The sequence below is a fragment of the Canis lupus genome, chromosome 7 (genome assembly GCF_011100685.1).
Source record: "Canis lupus familiaris isolate Mischka breed German Shepherd chromosome 7, alternate assembly UU_Cfam_GSD_1.0, whole genome shotgun sequence".
Taxonomy (NCBI): Eukaryota; Metazoa; Chordata; class Mammalia; order Carnivora; family Canidae; genus Canis; species Canis lupus.
This window is the reverse complement of record NC_049228.1, coordinates 29,724,680-29,744,380: the sequence shown is the minus strand read 5'-3', so window position 1 is coordinate 29,744,380 and position 19,701 is coordinate 29,724,680. Positions and strand designations below refer to the sequence as shown.

The 19,701-nt window shown below is 41.8% G+C and overlaps 1 long non-coding RNA gene across 1 annotated transcript in view; it reads right to left on the bottom strand.

Annotated features, from left to right (window-relative positions):
* Positions 1-5,048: 5,048 nt before the first annotated feature.
* The window catches only part of LOC111096669, a 56,878-nt gene continuing 42,225 nt past the window's right edge, over positions 5,049-19,701 (bottom strand). Inside the window, exons 3-4 of the long non-coding RNA XR_005362132.1 lie at positions 10,524-10,716; positions 5,049-5,254 (exon numbers count right to left, since the gene is read on the bottom strand). This is a non-coding gene — a long non-coding RNA (uncharacterized LOC111096669). The remainder of the gene's footprint in view (positions 5,255-10,523; positions 10,717-19,701) is intronic.

The following is a 19,701-nucleotide window of genomic DNA, read 5'->3' as shown; positions in this document are numbered from 1 at the left end:
AATAGTGTCCCCCCACAAATTTCTGTCCACCCAAAACCTCAAAGTTTGACCTTATTTGGAATAAAGATCTTTGCAGATGTAATTAGTTAAGAATCTCAAGATGAAATCATCTTGGTGAGCCCATGGGCCAATGACTGGTGTCCCTATAAAAAGAGAAGACACACAGACACAGAGAAGAGAGTGATATGGAGAAGGAGGCAGAGACTATAGTGATGCATCCCAAGCCAAAGAATGGCAAGGATTGCCAGGAGCCAGCAGAAGTGATACAGAAGCAAGGAAAGATTCTTGCCTGGAGGCTTCAAGGCAGCATGGCTCTGATGACACCTTGATTTCAGACTTCCAGCCTCTAGAATGGTGAGATAATAAATTTCCATTGTTTTAAGCAACTCATAGAGTTAGTGTGAGAATCAAATAAGTCAGCAGATATAAAGCACTGGAAATATGTCAGGTACATGATAAGAGATGAATAATGATGTTACAGGGTATCAGGAGATTTGGGTTTTGATACCAAGCTAATAAAAATTCTCCATTAACCTTTAATCCTTTAGGAACAATCCAATAATTATATAAATATCTTACTTCAAAGATGTCAGCATAAAAAGAAAACAAAAAGAAAGACAAAAGACAGAAAGCTAGCATGTGGAGCAAGAGCTATTAGTAGCAAAGGACCTGAGAAAGTAAATACTGTTTTTGCTGGGTCTCAATTCATAAATCTTTTTTTTTTAATCCTGATTATCATAACAGAGAAAAAAATTTCCTGTTCCTTTTCATAGAAGCAAAGTGTACTTGGCTTAACTCTGTGAGTGAGTATATCAGCAGCAACCAGTATGGATGGAAGGGAAGCTGCCATCCACGTGGTTCTGTGCTGGATGCAGGGCTGAGCTCTTTATGTTCATCACCACATTTAATCTTCATAACAAAGGGATTGTACACATTGTGAAGGTGAGAAAACTGACTCACAGAAAGAAGCTAAGAAATTGCCCAAGGTCACACAGCTAGGTCGTAGAGTACATGGGATTTGAACTCCAGAATTCTGACTTCAAAGTTCACAGTCTAGACACCAAAACCAGATGCTGATTATGAGGATGGGAAAGTGCCCAAGGAATAGAGTCAAAAATGTTAATTTCCCTGTAGAAGTAATTTATTCTCTCCAACCACAGGGATACTCTGCAAATGAGATTGCGTCATCTGGAAAGGAGGCCCTTGAACAATAGACCGACCCCGGCACCACTCCAGTGGGGAGCCAGAGCCCCTGTCAAAGCCACCACCTCAGCAATAGTGTCCTACTGCCTGCAGAAGTCCCTTCTTGTCTCCGTCTTGATTTGCCCTCAGGGCATAGAAACCCCCCCTCTTCTGTCCTGGGGATGATGACTTAGCCAGTGTGTGGTGTCTGGGTAAGAGCAGTAATTGTCCTGAGGAACAAGAACTGACATTTTCCCATGGTAATCAGAAAGGAACTAAGCTCTGTAATGTCAGTAAATCCCTCAGAGCTCCTAGGATAAAAGACATTATATAAGTGTTCATTATTATTGCAGTTGGAAGGAAGAAGAGCTAATACAGTATGTATTTTCAAGCGCTGAACAAAGGCTTTAGGTCAGGGATCATGTGCGATGCCTCTGCTGCTTTCCTTTCCTGGCAGGTGTCAGCACAGGCTCACCTGCAAGTCAGCTCACCGGCCAGAACTCAGACTGATGGGCAGTGCCAGGACGAGAACGTTTCTCCCAGGAGGTGTGTCCTTAACATGTACTCACATTCCTTAAAAGTGGGATACAACATGAGTAAGTACACCTTGTGTTTTAGGAGGAAAGGGTTCATATCTCTAACATTCTACTTTTCTATCTAGAATGTACTACAGAGGAGCACATGGGATTTGAACTTCAGAATTCTGACTTTAGAGTTCACAGTCTAGACACCAAAACCAGATGCTGATTATAAGTATGGGAAAGTGTCCAAGGAATAGAGTCTAAAATGTTAATTTCCCTGTAGAAGTAATTTATTCTCTTCAACCACAGGGACACTCTGCAAATGAGATTGCATCATCCCGAAAGGAGATCCTTGAACAATAGACTGTCTCCAGCACCGCTCCGGGGTGGGGGAGGGAGCCAGAGCCCCTGTCAAAGCTACCACCTCAGCAATAGTGTCTTACTGCCTGAAGAAGTCCAGGGACTTCTGCAACCAACTGGGTGGCTCAGTTGGTTGAACAACTGACTGTTGGTTTCAGCTCAGGTCATGATCTTGGGGTTGTAGGACAGAACCCCCTGTTGGGCTCACACTGAGCATGGTGTCTGCTTAACCTTCTCTTCCTCCTCTGCCCCTTTCTCCGCTCATGTGCCTGTGCTCTCTCTCTTAAATAAATAAATAATAAATTAAATTTAAAAAATAGAATATGTTATGGAATAGACATTTACCTTGAATGACTGGAAGACTTCAGTATCATTGATTTCTAGAGTGATTTTGTTGGATTTTTTTTTTTTTATAAATAATCCATTCACGAGCTGAATTGCAGTTGTATGAATGCTATCCCTGGATCTGAAAAAGTATTCACTCTGACAATACATATACTTCCTGTCTGGGAAAGTAATATACTCGTGCATTTACTAAAGCAAAAGCATTTATTAAAGCTTGTTGGGAACCTTGGATAAGCCATCACACCTCCCTGAGCCTCAGTTTCCTCACATGTTAAACAAGGGGATTGCATTAGATGAGAGGCTCTTTCCAGTCTGGAAATATATTTACAATATAATCTTGAAAAAAATAAATACTTTGTTTAGTGTTTGAAGCCACCAGTAATTTATTGGTTATGGAAAATAATCAGTGACTGAGGAGATAGGAGATGTCATCTGATGGTCTGTCCCCTGCTTCTTCCCCAGAGCTGAATGATTCAGCCACACAAATGACTACCAGTTATCTAAAATCACTGTGATCATTCTTATGTCCTGGCCTTTGCACAATCTTTCAGTGGCACAGGATGGACACTATCCATCTCCTCTTCCCTGCTCACTGGCCCCTCCTAAATCACCCTCCAGACTTCAGCTTAGGTGGCACCTCTCTGGACAAACCTTCCTTGGCCCTCCCATCTAGACAGTGCCCCACCTGTGTGTTCCTGTTTCAAAGGCCCCTGTTATGTCACATCCCAAACTTCAGTGTACTTGCTTGTTTATCTTAGACACTTATCGATTGCAAGGTAGAAATTTTATATTATTCATCCATTACACCCATTACACCCCATTTCTAACAGAGTATCTGGCCCAGTAACAGGTGCTCAATAAATGTGTATTGTTGCTATTACAGAACTTTAAACTCTGAGTAGTTTTCAATCACTAATAGTTGTGGAAGAGTTTAGTCCCTCTGAATAATATTTTCACATTTGTGGTCGTCAGTTGGTTCCTCTGAGTGCCACTGTCTTTAGAGAGCCACTCCGTAAATCACCAGCATGGCATGGTTACCCAACAGGCATTTAGATATTTGCCCTACAACCAGCTGAGAAACATGCTAATTTTGCTTTTCTGAGATGGAGAAGGAAGCACATTTTGCAGAGTCTCGCCAATGGTCATGGAATCATGCGAGATCTTCCTTGCCTCTTCGTAGAGATGGCCTATGAAAGTGGCCTCAGATGGGGTCTGCTCCAACACTTCAGCAAAGAACTACAAAGGAGGTAAGTCCAATATGAAGCTCCCCAAACCCAAGAAAAAAAATATTTTGACTTGAGACTATGAATATAAATAAATAAAATAATCACATTTTGATTAAGACTAATCTCCTGTGAAACAGCTTTGGCCTGATTTGGTTGAAGGAAATTCCCGTGACCACTGTTTTAAAATGTCAGGAAAACGGACTTAAGGATTGACCACTTAACAGAAGCACTGTGCTAACACAATCACAAATTCCTTTGTAAAAACCTACTTAGTGAACTGTACCATTTTAAGGATCGATCCAACAGGTCAAACAGAAGACAAGTCAGGTGGGAGGTGAGAGATGACAAGCACTAGAGATTTTAACAGAGGGGAAAATGTCACAGTCATAATATGGCTAAAGTCTCTATTTGGAGAAAAAAGCATTAGGTATCTTAGCACCTTTCAAGTCACATCATTTTTCTACTTAAAAATATGTTCAGACTGTCTTATTCACTTATTTCCAAAGCCCAAGTCAGCATCTGGCCCATTTTCTTCCTGCAAATACTTTTCTTCCTTACTCTTCAGAAAAAAAAAATGCCATAATAGGAAGCAAAACGATCTGTATGTATCTCATCCTCTATTGTGGTGTCTGAAATCCTATTAGATTCACTTCTTTAGATCAAGCTGCTAAGTGCCCAACCTGCTTCTCAGGACTGATTGAGGCTTCATTGTGATTATAATCATTTCCATAAAGTGAAATATCATCTCAGTTTTATTTCTCAGAACTCACTGCGACTGGGGCATGGAAGAAACCAAAAATAGGATGAGCGAGGATAGGTATTTACTGATTTGCATCAGGGAAGGAGGAGACCCCAAGAAATGAGTGAGGACCTTCATGCTGGGATGGGATGTGGTGGAGAGGGCTTCTGGGGCAAGGAGGATGCTAGAAGAATCTGTGCACACAGATTCCTTCCTTTTAGCATCATTCCACATGATTCTGACCGGTTAACAAGAAATTGTTATGTATCACTCCCATCTGAATGTGGCAGTTATTTTATTTTGAAAACTTTGCACATGGTAGGCAGTAAAAATATTTGTGGAATGAATGAAATTATCACCAACACCCCTGAGCCATATGATAACTAAGTTAAAAATCTTTCTCGTTAAAATGCAGTTCTAAAGCTGAGGCCCCCTTAGAGCTGACTGACTTTTATCGGTACCAGTGTGGCCATCTGTCAGAAATAAATGCCTTTAAGGTCATTCTCCATACTTGCGCATCTTGTGGTTCTTTCAAGTCATGGCATCTCTGAATTTCATTCTAACACACACACACACACACACACACACACACACACACACACTTTTTTTTTGCTTTTCATTATGACCACATTGATGATAAAACTATTCTACTATTCCTCATATTAGTTGCCTTTATTGAGCATTGACTGTCCCCCACATGTACATTAATAGTATGCCCATTTTGCAGAAGGGGCAGCTGAAGTTCAGAGAACTGAAGGTCATTCTGTTAGGAAGCAGGTCAGCAGGTTTCTATTGCATGCTGTGTGCTTCAGGGTCAGGACTCCGGCACCCTGTGCTGTGCGGCTCATGCTTGGCAGGGAGAGGGCACTCAGTCAAGGTCACTGATAAGTGAGAAACAGGTCACCATATAAATTGAAAATTATAGTAGAGCGGAAGGCTCCCGAGGAATAATAAATGTGAAAGCTCTGGTGTCATGTCAGCTCCATTTAGACTGGAATCCGGAGGCTCTCACTATTCTAAAGCTGTGCGGTGAATACAAGGCAAAATACAAGGAGTCATCTGGCAGGGGTGGGAACTGCTGTCATGCTCTGCTCAAAACTATGGGTGACCTAGGGAATGCCAGAGGCTTGTAAGAGACCTTGAGAAGTATGTGATTTCCCCTTTACCCCTTCCTAGGCCCTGTAGGATGCTCCAGACACCACCAGCACATTGCTGCTCTCTGCACAGAGCAGGGCTGCCTGTGCCATTTGTGGGGAGGTTATCTGGCCTCAGGCAGTTCCTGTACTCATTGCCTCATTCTTCTAAGTCAGCCTGGTGGAAACTGTCTGCACCAACCAGTGAACCAGAACCACACCCCCTGCCTTCCCACAGAGCGATAAAGGCCAGGTCTGGGTCTGGCTTGCACGGGTAACACCAAACCGGCCTGGGCTGCCCTTGGGTCACTCCTCATCCGCCAGCGAAGCAATCTGGCTCTCCAAGACCTAGCCATTCCAGAACTGGAAGGTCAAAAGTGGAGCCCATATATCTATCTGCTCTGGGATTGGCTCTTTAAAAGCACATTCTCATTTCATCTCTGTCACATTGCTGTGAAGATGATCAGAATGTCCCTGATTCCCAGATGGGAAGCTGTGCTTCACAGGTGAAGTAACAGAGCCAAGGCTCACCCTAGAGAAAGTCTGAGACTGACACCTTGTCTGCCCAGCTGTGAAGACCACGCTAGCAGCTTCCTGCCTCTCCCCGATGCTCTCCCTTGCAAGGACGTTCACATGAAAGGCAGCGGTGCCCACTCCTCAAGCTGAGGGCTGGGTCCTTGCACTATTCATTCCACTGAGCTGAGGCAGGCCCTATGCTCCTTCCTCACTGGCCTGTGTCCCACTGCAACTCAATGACATTTGTTACGCTAGGAACACCTGGTTATGCAGCAGCCTTCACCCGAGGCAAAATTCACCTGTAACCATGTCCCGGGCACTCCTATCTGAAATCCCCACCCACCACTCACAAATCTTTCAAATGCCAGTGCTATTTTCCTGCCTCTCAGCAGGCTCTGCTAAGCCACAGACCAGGAATGCCTGGGCGTGAGATAGTGTAAAGAAGCTGGGCTCTGGGCTAAGACAGCCAGGTCCCAAATCCTGTCACTTAACTGCTGTGTGACCTAGGCAAGTCACTTAACCTCTGAACCTCAGTGTGTTAATATTCACCTCCCAGAGTTGATGTAAAAAGCAGCGATAATGTTTTTCACAATGTTGGTCTAACAGTGAAGGGAATAGTGGATTCTTGATAACTCGTCGCTATTTTAATTATTTCCACCATTTCGTTAGTGTGTGGCCCAGGGGGACATTTGTGCTGTGCCATGCCTCAGTTTTCTCCTCCATAGAATGGAAATAATCTGAGTCCCCTGCTTGTCTCATCCTTTCTTATAAATGATTTATAAGATATTGTACCTGATTACTGAAACTCCCTCAGTAGCTAAGGGAGGAACGTTCCAGCCGCCCAGAGACACATCCATGCCCATTACAGAATATGTAACTCCTATTTATCCAGAGCTAATTGTTCTTGATAAGCATCAATTTAGTCATTTTCACATCTTCCTGCTTCGCACCATACACTGAGGACTTCAGGAAGCTGAACCATTGGGAATGCATCACTGCGCTAATAGAGTCCTCTGCTCACACTGGAAGATGCCTCAGTGCTGACCCAAACCTTATTAACTATGATCACTATTGTCTCCCTAGTCTGTGGGTGAAAGGAAGCTGGGATAAGGTGGAATATGACAGAGTGGGGACAGGGCCACCAGGGACAAGAGGAGTGGTGACTCTTCAAGGTCAAGATGAAGGAAATTGAGAAATGCTGTGACTATCCATGAAGCTGGGGACTGTGTTGATTTTGCTCCCTGATGTACTGCTGTGTGAAGGAAAGCTGTGAGGCATCACCCAGGCCCTACCATAGGATGGAGACATGCATTTTTCCCAGCTGCTAAGAGTGCTGGCTGCTGCTGGCTCATAGCTCCATATCTCCTCAGGAACTGCCTCTGGCAGAAGAAAGTTCCTTGCCCAAAGTTTTGTCCTCTTTACAATTGCAGCCCAATGACTGGTCAATATAGTGGTATGAAGGATGAGCTCATTGCCTCAATTTAGGACAACTCTGAAAGACCATCCTCTGTTCCAGAGCACTCTGTGAGGTCAGGTGGGGCCTTAGTTGGCACTATGTCACCCTCCAACTTCTCCTTTTGCCCGACTCTGCTTTCCTTACTTATATATGCTGAATCTCAAAGCACTTCTCAGTAAGCCTGCCAGCCAATCTATATTTCAGTCTGTTTTCTGAGGAGCTCAAGCTAGATGCTTATTGTAGGATTCATGTAATATTTATGGAAGGCTGAATGAGCATTGGAAAGAGGTAAAGTTGCCTGCAGAGTCAATTCCATTTAATCTAAACATCCCTCAAGGGAAGAGAAGGAATGGCGACCATGGCCCCTTTCCATAGTTTCACAGGTGAGTATTTCGTAAGATGTAGGACATCCACCACTTAATGATGCCGCCATAATTATTTCTTTGAAAGACAAGATTTTGAATGATTGCTGCAAGACACAGTAAACAAAAAAGTCCAAAGTGACCACAATCCCATAACCATCAGTTAACAAACTTTAAAAATCCTTTAAAATTAGTGATGCTTTGCCACATGTGAAATCCAATAGACCCAACAATTTTCAAATGGACATTAAGTTCTCATTAATTTTCATCTGGACAAATACACCAAAAGGAGAGAGGGCCATCATGCTGGCAGATGGAGAATGCTTACTGAACAGCCCAAATACCACTGAGTTTATACTCTTGTTGTTTTTCAAGATTCTATTTAATGACAGTAGTTGGCTCTTTGGTTGAGATTCTCCCTATCCTGCTTATTATTTTCTTTTCAGAGGCAGGTATTTGTACATCAGAGAAAGTGTCATTTTTGCTACTGGATCATTTCTGATTGGGACACAGAATGATATACAAAAGATGGAGAAAAAGATAAATCCCTTTTACCACCACCTCACCCATAATGCAACAGTCCTGTGGACTCCTAATCACGCTTCTTATTTGTTATTCTCACTCTGGGCTGAGTGGGCAGCAGGCCTGCCTGGAAATGGCCAGTGTGTTGTTTTTAAAGCTCTCAGGACATTTATCCCAAGAATTTGCTAATAAAACTTGTAATAACTGCCACTGTTAAATGCCAGGCAAGATCTCTTTGTTCTAGGCACTCTGCATTCATTATTCTTGAGTCTGCATGAGAGTCAAAAATGTAGCTCAGTATTATTTATTTATGTTTTACAAATGACAAAACAATTTCAGGAAAGCAAATAGATTACCCAAGATTGCACAATAATTAAGATAGCAGACCTGGTATTCAAACAAGGAATACACTAACAGGCACCATTAGGACATGCTGCTCCTTTACTTTTTATAAGCAATTTCAGCTTGTTGAAAATAAATTAAATACAGGAATCCAAAAGAAGAGTAAGCTTTAAAACCACCAGCTATCCTGGAGCCATCAGCTCATTCCTGGTGGCCTTGGTGACTAGCCATGTTATAGGAACCCACTCAACAAAGAAGGGTAAAGAAAGCCAGGATGCTACAGGGTCATCTCATCTACTCTACACAAAAGAATAGACTAGATTAAGAGGGGGAAAAAAAGAAAAGAACTTCACAAAGAGATCTATAAGGAAAATTATCTGCCTTAAACTTAGCCATAGGTGGAGAAGGAAAAAATATTGTTCCCTGAGACTTTTTAATTGAAAGCCTGCCTTCTTGAAGGTTTCATACCAAATTTATATTACCTACTTAATTAAAAAACAACTTCACACTGGAATTTTATTTTTAGGTGGTATTCCATCAGCAGCCCTCCATCATCTGGCTAAAGCAACACAAGTTCTTATGGAAGAATATACTTTCAGCAGGACCCTCTTTCCCAGAAAGTTAAATCAAATAAGAATTCACTCAAAAAAGCATGTAAGAAATGAAGTGTTATGAATGAGAGCCAGCAGAAAGATTGTAGAATTAGACTCACAAGGACTTCAGATACTGGATTTATTAATTGCAGTTTTAAAAATATGTATATTAATATGTTTAAATATATAAAAGAAGGGCCAGAAGTATGAGCAAGGAATAAGAGACTATAAAAATGACAAGGGACAGTCAAAAAAGAGCATACAGAACTTCTATAGAAGATAGTGTGATACTTGAAACCTATTAATTCATGGGCAGGTGAAGCAGCAGATTCTATGCAGCTGAAAGAAGTGACATAAAAGAGGGGTTGGTAGAAATGAGCCAGGACATTGCTCTGAGACACAGTGGGATGAAAAATGTCAAAGTATGGACAACAGAGACTAGACGACTAGCTGGGGATCACAGATCCAGAATAGAAATGGAGAGAGGCAAAACTATTTTTAAGAACTGATAATTGATATGAGCCTGCAGGTTCAAAAAGTCCAAATGCAACCCAGGCAAACTTTAGCTTTTGGCGTTTCTGTGGTTATTTTCAGGGTGCCACCAGCTTCAGATTCTTCTGGCACCATCCTTGGTGAGGGTTGACCGCCTGATAGTCTTCCTCAGTGTCCCATCACCACACACACACCTGCATCTCTTGCTTTTCTGTGTGCTTGTGCATCTGAGAGGACCGCTCTCCTTGCTTCTTCCTCATCCCCAGCACCACACTGCAGCTGATTGTTGCCACAAGCTGTTAGGCATGCCCTGGGGCTCAGGTTGTTGGGGTTGGCCTTTCTCTTTGGTTCTACCCCCATGCCCCAGCGGAGGGTGCGTCTACTGATGTGGTCCAGGGATGCTTTCTTCTCCTTCACCCAGGGGTGGAGCTTTTATTCCCTTCTCCCTAATGGGTCTTTACTTTTGATCTGGGGGTGACAGGGACAGCTGCCCTCCCACAGGCAACTTACGGATTTTGTTCTTGAGGGGAAAGTGATGTCTCATGCTTTGTCGGTAGCTGGCCTGTACCACTAAGGGATGCTCTCTGGTCTCTGGCCCTGCCTCAGGTCCTTCTCATAAGCCCCCAATAGTTCATAGTGAAGAATCCTGAGTGGGTGAAAACTGCTAATGTCTGTGTTTCCATCTTTTATAGTAGCCTACACTTCACCTCTAATGATTTATTATAGAAACATACCTGCTTTCTTATACACACATTAGGTAGCCCCATCTTCCTCCTGTGCTCTGCCACAGGTAACTCAGGGCTCATGTACCTTCTTTCCTGGCAGGCCCTCTCTTCAGCTCATTCCAGGATTGGTGAGAACTGAGCTAGCTTCTTCAGCATGCCTTCTCCGGACCTCTTTCCTTTGTCATAATGCAAGGTGACTTTACTGTATGAAGGAACATTTGGGGGATTAAGAATGAATGCACCCAAGGGAACAGATAAAGTGTTATTATTTTTTTAAACACAAGTCCTGGGCACACAGCAAAATTTCAATATGTATGAGTTAAATGAATGAATTGAGAGGAGATTGCTATTGCTTATTTAAGCTTTTGAAAGATGGAGTATCAGAATGGTTAAGAATTCTCATCTCTGAAGATAGAAAAACTGGGATTGGAATTTAAGTTGTCATTACCTGGCTGAGTGACCTTGAGTAAATTACTTAAGCTCTCCAGGCCTCAATTTCCTCTGCCGTGCAATAGGGCTCACAGCATTGTTAAAAGATCAAAAGAGTTACAGTATGTGAAAGTGTTGAGCACAGCACCTTGTACACAGTAAGCACTCCATCAGCGTAGCTATTATCAACTCTCCTGATGTCAGTGTCTTCCTACCGTATATTGGTCTTGCAAATAACCCACAGCTGTCCTTCAGGAAACAAAGGATGAAAGATAGTGAGCAGAAAGGATCAAATCACTAGCCAATGGGGCTTTGGGACCTAAAGCAAATGATGCTACTTTAAAACTATACTAGATTTGGTGCCCACCCATTACATTTGCCTTGTTTTCCCCCTTTGGAATGTTGAACAGACATACACATGAATGTCATGGGTTGTAGAAGCTGCAGGGTTAAATAACCCATCAAAAATCCACTACTCAGGTCTGTGCTTACTTCATTCCTGAGCATGGTTCAGGGCTAACTTAGCTAAATCTCCTGTGGAGAAGAAATTCTGGGGAATGAATACAAGGTTAGCTGCAAATGTCAGAGGAAGAGAGAAGATGTAGGGAAACAGGAGAATGCAAAGAAAGATTTTGTGGGCACCGCTGATCAATCACTGTGACCTGGTTTCTTGGAAAGACTCTAGAGAAAGATAGATGATGAATTTGCTAACTCATGGACAGTTACAGGTGTTTATAAAAACAAACCAGCTTTTAAAGCCATTTTATTAAAAAAAATGCAAACCATTTCATGTAAATGGTTTAATATTCTTCTGTGGCAGGTTGATGAGCTACATAGATAAAATAGGAAATAAATATAGCTTATCTTATCATCAATAAGACATATGACTGTGCCACAGCAAACTTGCAAAGAAGCTAGGAAAAGTCAGTTTCTAGAGACCATTTAACTTTGAGGTGGATGCACCACTAATCCCTCTTAGAGTAGTCTTGGTCACTTGACTTGAAAGATGCCAAGTGTGCTTCTATCTTTAGTTCATCCTGAGTTATAAGGAATAACTAACACCTTGCAGCATAAAATGAGAATTCTGAATGATCTTGACAGATTGGAGAAGTAGCCTTAGCTGAAGTCGCAGACATGTGACGTCATAGTAGTAGAAAGAACACTTTCACAAATACATGAACAGGGAAATAAATGCCTAAGAAACAATGCAGTAAGAGAAGAATGTGAGCCCTGTTATGGGGGAACTATAGAAGGATCATTTGCTATAAGCTGTTTAAAAACCATAGGCTTGGGAATTTGGACACTGGAATTGAACCATGGGTCTGCCACTCCTGAGATGTGTCCTCTTGGGAAGCTTCTTTACTCTTCTTTCCATGGTTTCTTCATCCATAAAAAAGGAGGTGATAATCCTTGCCTTGCACAATTGTTTGAAGGACACCTGAAGAAACCTGCATAGCAGACACTATTGGCTGGCTTTCCAACATCCATTTCTTATTTTCTACTTGCCCACAGAAACTAAACTTTCTATAGATGGCTGGATATCCTCCTGGGTGGTGTCCCCACACCAGCTCATCCTATTGCTGGAGCCTTCTCTCTGCAGACTTCTTGATATTCTTATAATTTAAATCAGGATGTTCTAATATTCATTGATTAATGAATTCATAAATTCGGGAATTTTTGTGGAAGAGTTCTGAAGTGCCTAATACAAAACTACTACTTGAAAGAGGGATTATTTATAAAGTTTAGTTATTGTTCATATTTCTGAAGCATTTGGCCCTGTTGGTTACCTCCTTTTTATGCATATTTCTTCTCTTTTTCCTTAGATGCCTCTCGTTTTCCATTCAAGTCCTATGATACTATTTCTCAGTCTTGGAGGTCAGCTACCCGTTCCCTGTCCACCCCTTCTATGTTGTTCTTCCTCAGAGGTTCATCCTTCACTTTCGTGATTTCATATATTTCCTTGGCTTCATGGTCCTTAAATAATAATCTCCAGTTCATATCCCTCTTTTCAGCTCCTGACCATAATTTCAGTGGCTGCTGTGCATCTCCACTGAGATGTCCTGTTGAACTGAACTCTACATTTCTGCCAGGTTGTCACTTATTCCTGCTGCTCCTCTGCATTTCTCTCCTTGGAAAAGCACACTGGTTTGCTGCTGTTTCAGGCCAGAAACTTGCATTCACCTGTAGCTTAACCTTCCCCTCACATTCCACAGGCAATCTGTTTATTATCTTCATGTTCTCAAATTTGTCCCATCCCCTATGTCTTTAAGCTATTGTTTTAGTTCACCATTTCTAATCACCATCATTTCTAAACTGGATTATAGCAGAGACTTCTTTACCTGTCTCCTACTCTCCAGTGTCTGCTCCTCTGTATCTTCCAGACTGTATAGGCAAAATATTTCTCAAATACAAATCTAATCAAGTCATTGCCCTCTATTAAATCTCCCTTGATGTTTTCAAAATAAAATGTAAACTTCTTAGCATTGTCAACAAAGTTCTTTCATGACTGAGCTTAGTAGTTCTTGCCCTGACATCTTGGGGTCATCTAGAACGCTTTAAAAAAATACTGGTGTGGTGGTGCAAGGCAGAGGTAAGAGATGTACACTGGGTATTTGGTTCACCAATTTACAGGCCTCCATGGTCTGGCTGCCTGTATTTTGCCAAAAGTCGTGATAGGTACTTTATGTGAACTGTTTTTAATCCTAGTAAGATCGTTCTTCAGAAATGAACAAACAGGCTCAGAGAGAGTAAGTAAGTTCCCTGAGCTGATCCCAGATAAGTGTCGATATCTCTGATTATAAAGTATGTACAATTTCCACTTTGAGATACCATGTCTATGAAAGTAAAATAAAGTTAATAAATGTGGTCCATCTGTGCTTCTTTAGTCTTGGGTTGGATCCTCCAATATGGAGACATGGACATCTGTGTGCAAGAAGTTTACTGGGGCGGATCCTTGAGATCAAGACCTGAGACAATAAAGGAAGCAGAATTGGGTAAAGGGAGAAGAGTGAACCACAACGCAGTCTCAAACAAAGGCCTCAGCTGGTCCCAGAGGAGCTCTGGGCTGAATCAGCCCTTCCCAGTTATCCTGAACTTAGGACAGAGAACCAGGCTTTGTACTCTTGCTCCAACCAGTCATTCCTAATAGCCAGAAGTTAGTTTATGGAGAAGCCTGGAGAACTAACCTGCCCAAGTATTTTATAATTTATTATCACTGCTTTATTTATTTATTTTTTTAATTTTTATTTATTTATGATAGTCACAGAGAGAGAGAGAGAGAGAGAGAGGAGAGAGGCAGAAACATAGGCAGAGGGAGAAGCAGACTCCATGCACTGGGAGCCTGATGTGGGATTCGATCCCGGGTCTCCAGGATCGCGCCCTGGGCCAAAGGCAGGCACTGCGCTGTGCCACCCAGGGTTCCCCTTATCACTGCTTTATAGCAACCCAAAGATGACTATCTTGAGTGCAGCAATTATTTTAGTAAACATTAAAAGTTTAGTTCATTAGTGCAAGGTACAGTGATGGGTACTTTGGAGAAGCAGAAATGTATTTAAATCAATACCATGTTCAATACCATGTAGCTTAAATTTAGGAATGAAGTATACAGAAGTAAATCATCTGTAAAATGAGGATAATCGTAATATCTATCTCATAGGATGGGTATGAGGATTAAAAAAGGCAGCCATAAGATAAAAAAAAAAAAAAAAAAAAAGTACCAATGCTCAGGTCCTACCCCGAAGAGATTTTGATTTTCTTCATTTGACTTAAGGGAGAGAGCTCTCTAAAAGCTCCCAGGTGGCTCCCATGTGGCTCTAATGTAAATCAGGGCTGAGAACTACTGCACACAATAAATTCTCCAGTCTCAACAGGAGCTATTTGCCTCTTAGTAGTTGCAAATAATTTGTATTTGGATGAAGGGAGGACCTTCTCTGATTTCTGCCTTCCCAGTTGCTGCAAAGGCCTTTCTCCATGTCTTCTGATTACCGGGTCTCACCAGTCCTTCCAGTCTGTCAGCACTTGTGGCAGAGGGCAAACCCTGCAGGACTGGGTAGCATGTCTTACTTCAGATTTCCCACCACAGCGTGGGCTTTTTGCTAGTGCTGTCTTCATCCCCACACGCTGTCATCATCCAGACAGTCTTTGCTCATATATTGTGATTCTCCTCAGGTCACAGATTTTATTTTTGTATCATTTCAGTCAAGAAGAGTCCCAGCAATAAGCACTTGAAGGAATTAATGGATCCTTGCTGGAGCAACATGATGAATTAGACAAAACACTAAACTAAGTTTGACTCCTTGAGTCTTAAAGGAGGCAACCTTTAAGATGATCCCCAGTAACCCCTGTCCCTTGGTATTGACAGCCCTCTGGAACCCTTCCTTCTTGGGTGTGGCCAGATTTACTGACTCCCCTCTAATGAATGGAACACAGAAGAAATGACTGATGCCACTTTCAAGACTAGGTTGTAAAAGACCGTGGCTCTGTGTTGGGTGTTCTCTCTCACTTTCTCACTCTCTGGTGGAGACCACTGCCATGTTGTAGCATATTGCATGGAGCTGGCCACATGGCAAGGAACTGAGGAAGGCCTTTGATGGACAGTTTATGAGGAACTGAGGCCCTAGGTCCAATAGCTTGCAGGGAGCTAAATGCCACCCCATTCTGACCTTGGAAACCAACCCTCCCTGAGATGGGCCCTCAGGGATAGTTAGACCAGAGCTTCAGGATAGACACTAAATCATAGGCCCCCCAGCTCAGCTATGTCTTGATTCCTCACATACACAAACTGTGAGAATAAATGTTTGTTGTTTGAAGCAGCTAAATTTTGGGGTAATTTACTCATCAGTAAATAACAGATACACTGGCTGTATATCCTTAAGCAGTGATTTAATTCACTACACTCCAGTTTCTGCCTCTATAAAAATGAAGATAATGCCACCCACTCCACAAGGCTGTTGTGAGACTCAAATGATATGCAAATTAAAAAGATTTGTATTGTAAAATGTGACACAAAAGTAAGATATCCACTCCAGAAACATCACAGTTCAGATACTTAAAGACTTCAATCTTAACTGTTTAATATCAAGAATTATGAGCCCCTAAATCAATGAGCTAGAGGTATATAGCTAACTTCATTATATCTGCTGGGATTGTGCTATAGTGCCCAGCTGTGCATTTAATTAATTTAGCAATAAATGCCTATAAAAACTTACCTTTTTCATTTGTCAGCTGATGATTAACTCCTGTAGTAAAAATTACAGCATTCTCCATGGGTGTTTTAGTTCTCTATTTATGTTAAACCTAAGGGCTGCTTTTGTCAAAAGAATTCAAACAAGGAGAAAGTAGAGTAGGCCCTGTATCAGAGCCCTAACCCTATTTCAGCCTGGAACCCAGGATGTTGCATGGGTAGCATGATTATGGTTAGCAACAGACCCTCACTGAGGGCCTTCCCTTGCCCCTCACCATGCCAACACTGGAGAATGTGAAGAACTGTAAATGAGAACTCTGTTCTCATGGTGCTGGGTGTCAAGTGGGGGTAAGAGAGCCTCAGAAGGCTCCTGTGCAGTGGAACCAAACAGTGTGCAATGGATCATACAACCTATGGTCTTTAGAAATGGTGAAAAACATCAGAAAGATCTCAAGGATTGAGACCTGTTCATTGCTTGATGTAGTGGGGCATAAAATATATGAGAGAAGATTCTATTCCCAAAGAGAAAGAAGTAACAGCACCACCACCACACAAAGTATTGAGGGGCAGGCATTGCATTAAGGACTTTTGTCACTGTCTCCTTTTATTTTCACAAAAACTTTAATAGAAAGGTAAAAGCGTTGCTACCAAAGATGAGGACTTAGGCTCAGGAGAGGAGAGAGAATAATGTTTCCCAGGTTATACAAATAGAATTGTCCTTGCCAAGACCTGAGTCAGGACCTTTCTCCGTACCTTGCCACCTAGCCTATCTTTACTGTGGCTGTTGTAGTTCTACAAAAACATCTTTACACCGTCTAATTTTTATGACAAATCTTTGACTTAAAAGTGAGAAAATAAGGCTCAGGCAGCTTCAGTGACTTTTCCAGGGTCAGTCAGTGAATTTGTGGCCACCCCAAGATTTAGTATGAGATTCAGGCCCAAGATTCAGACCTGAGCACATGAGAGTGTTAACAACTTAAGGAAGGAATCCAAGGTCAAAGGTAAGGTCAGAAGGCAGCCTGCAGGTACTACAGAGAGTGAGGTAGAGGGATCATGATGGGAGGAAATGAGAGGTCATCGTTGGAGGGGTTATGTCTTTAAGGATGGAAACAGCATGTAGAGAGGTACCCGGGGGCTACCTCTATGGGGGTGGGCAGGGTGAGGGTGACCCTGCTGAGGGTCTGAAGATCCAGGTTCTAGAGCCACCCTGCACCCTCAGAGTCAGTTCCTTTATATCTAATACAACATAATGATATTTATGCCCCCACAGCCCCGGTGTGAGAGCTCGAGGGATAAGGTAAGAGTAATCTGAAAGATGTGAAGCACTTTACAAATATCAACCCTTCTTGTCCCAATTTTAAACAAGATGAGCTTGAGGTTTGAGTCTTGAGGAACTTGTCCAGGATCACAGAAAGAGCCCAACAAGACCCAGGCATCAGCACTAAGCTCTTTAATGACCAGCCAGCACTGTAAGCTTTGAGTCTTGGTTGATATTTGGAGAGACACCAACTGCTGAAATTTCTGTTCATGAAGACCTGCTGCTTTCTGGGATCATGAATACATAAGCTAACTAAAGAGAGAAATCTATCTCATTGGAGCAAGGTAGATGGAAGAAGCTTATCAGAGATGGTCTGAGGGTCGGGCCGCCTTGCTCTGCATATGTTGGCAGCTTTACCTTCTCTGTACTCCAGCCCCAACTTGTAGGAAAATGTATCTCCAAGGCATGGCTTAGAGCAGCAGTTCTCAAACTTTCTATGGTAAAGCCCTCAGGTTCACCTCAATAATGTTTCAAATACATAAAATAAACTGCATAGGATTACAACAGAGACAAATTATATTCAAATGCACTTACCAAAATATTAAAATATTTGTGATATAGTAATATATACACATACGCTTCTTTATTTAAGTATTAAATAGAAGGTCTAGCAGCTGGTCCAGTAACTATTATATTCCTAAGTATACATAAGCATAAATGATATTTTGAAATATTTGTAATACTGAAAATAATGTTCTAAAATCTACAATTTCTATTGGTGACAAAGTTAGATGTTGCTAAATATACCATGGTAGTCTGTTGGCAATATTTATAACTGAAAAATATTACATTTCAGTTAGAGGCTAGTGAAGCAAAAATGTCATTTTTTTTCCTATTCAAATTGAAATCTATATGTATCCTCCCTTTTCCACCCCCAGAATTCTATCCATGAACCTTTGGGACCCAAGATTAAGAATCTTCAGTTTAGAGGAAATAAAAGAAGGCTTTTAAGTAAAATACAATAAGTTATGGAGGAAATAACACTTATGATATGATTACATTTACTGTTAATTGTTTTTCCTTTATTAATAATATACTATGTTCCATTATATTTCACTGCAGATGCCAATTATATAAATTATTTCTCACCATAAATATTAATAAAATGCATGGCTGGACAATTAAGCAAATGTATGTTTTTAAGTCACAAAGCTATCCCAGCTGTTACCTTAATGAGTTAACACTCTGCCTTAGTTTCCCCAGATCATAGATGGTTAGCATAACAGTAACAAAGACTACAATGTGAGGGTCAAGAGTATGGCATCTGGAGTCTGAAATGAATTGGTTCTAGCACCACCATGCACCAGCCGGGTGGTCAGGGGCAAATTGCTTGACCTCTCTATTCTGTTTTTATCATGTAAAGCAGAAGTAATGATAGCAAAATTTGAGGGTTGTTTGGAGGATCAAGTGAGATGAGATATTTAGAAAGCATTTGACATTGCATCCTACACATACTAAGTACTTAACTAGCAGTTGCTATCACTGAAAGTACAATTATTATTACCTGTTATCACGGGGCATGGAAGTCAATATCCCTGACCCATTACACTGACAAACTGTGGGCTCCTTCTCGCAGAGTTTTCAGCAGACAGAGAAATGGTGGGAAAGCATCAAAACCAGTACCTTGCTTCGGTACCATCAGCTTTAGCTAGAAAAATGGCACAGAGCACAGCACTTGTGCGAGTGGTGAGATTGGAAAAATCGTTGTGTTTACTGAGGAGAGTCTGTTATCACCCTTCCCAAGTGTCTGCAACTTTTTGTTGCTATCTCTTCCAGTGTCCAGCCATTTCTCCCTAACACTCCACGGAGTACATGTGTAAGACAGGAAGAGGAAGGGATTTTACTGACTGCTCCTCTCCTGTGTGCTGGCCGCTATGTTGCTCTCCTTAAGTGAGGAGTGTCCCAAGTGTGGGAGCCTTTTATTTTTCGGTGCTTCACTCTTTCAAGGTCTTGCTTTTGAGGCCACATCTGCCTAATTTGGACCAATGAATAATACCAACGTACTGAGGATGACCGAGTTTCCAAAGTGCTGCATAAAATACATCTGCATCTTAACAGAAGCTTTTAAGACCAATATGAAGATGGTGTGAGGCTCTACACGTGGACCTAAACACACCTGAGTTGCCTCTTGGGTCTGCTGTATCTTAGCTGTGTCACCTGAAGCAAGGCAGGAACCTCTCTGATACCATTCTTTACTTGTAAACCGGGAATCAGAGTAGCTAATTAGCAGTTTTGTTAAAATTGTGAAATGAGATTTT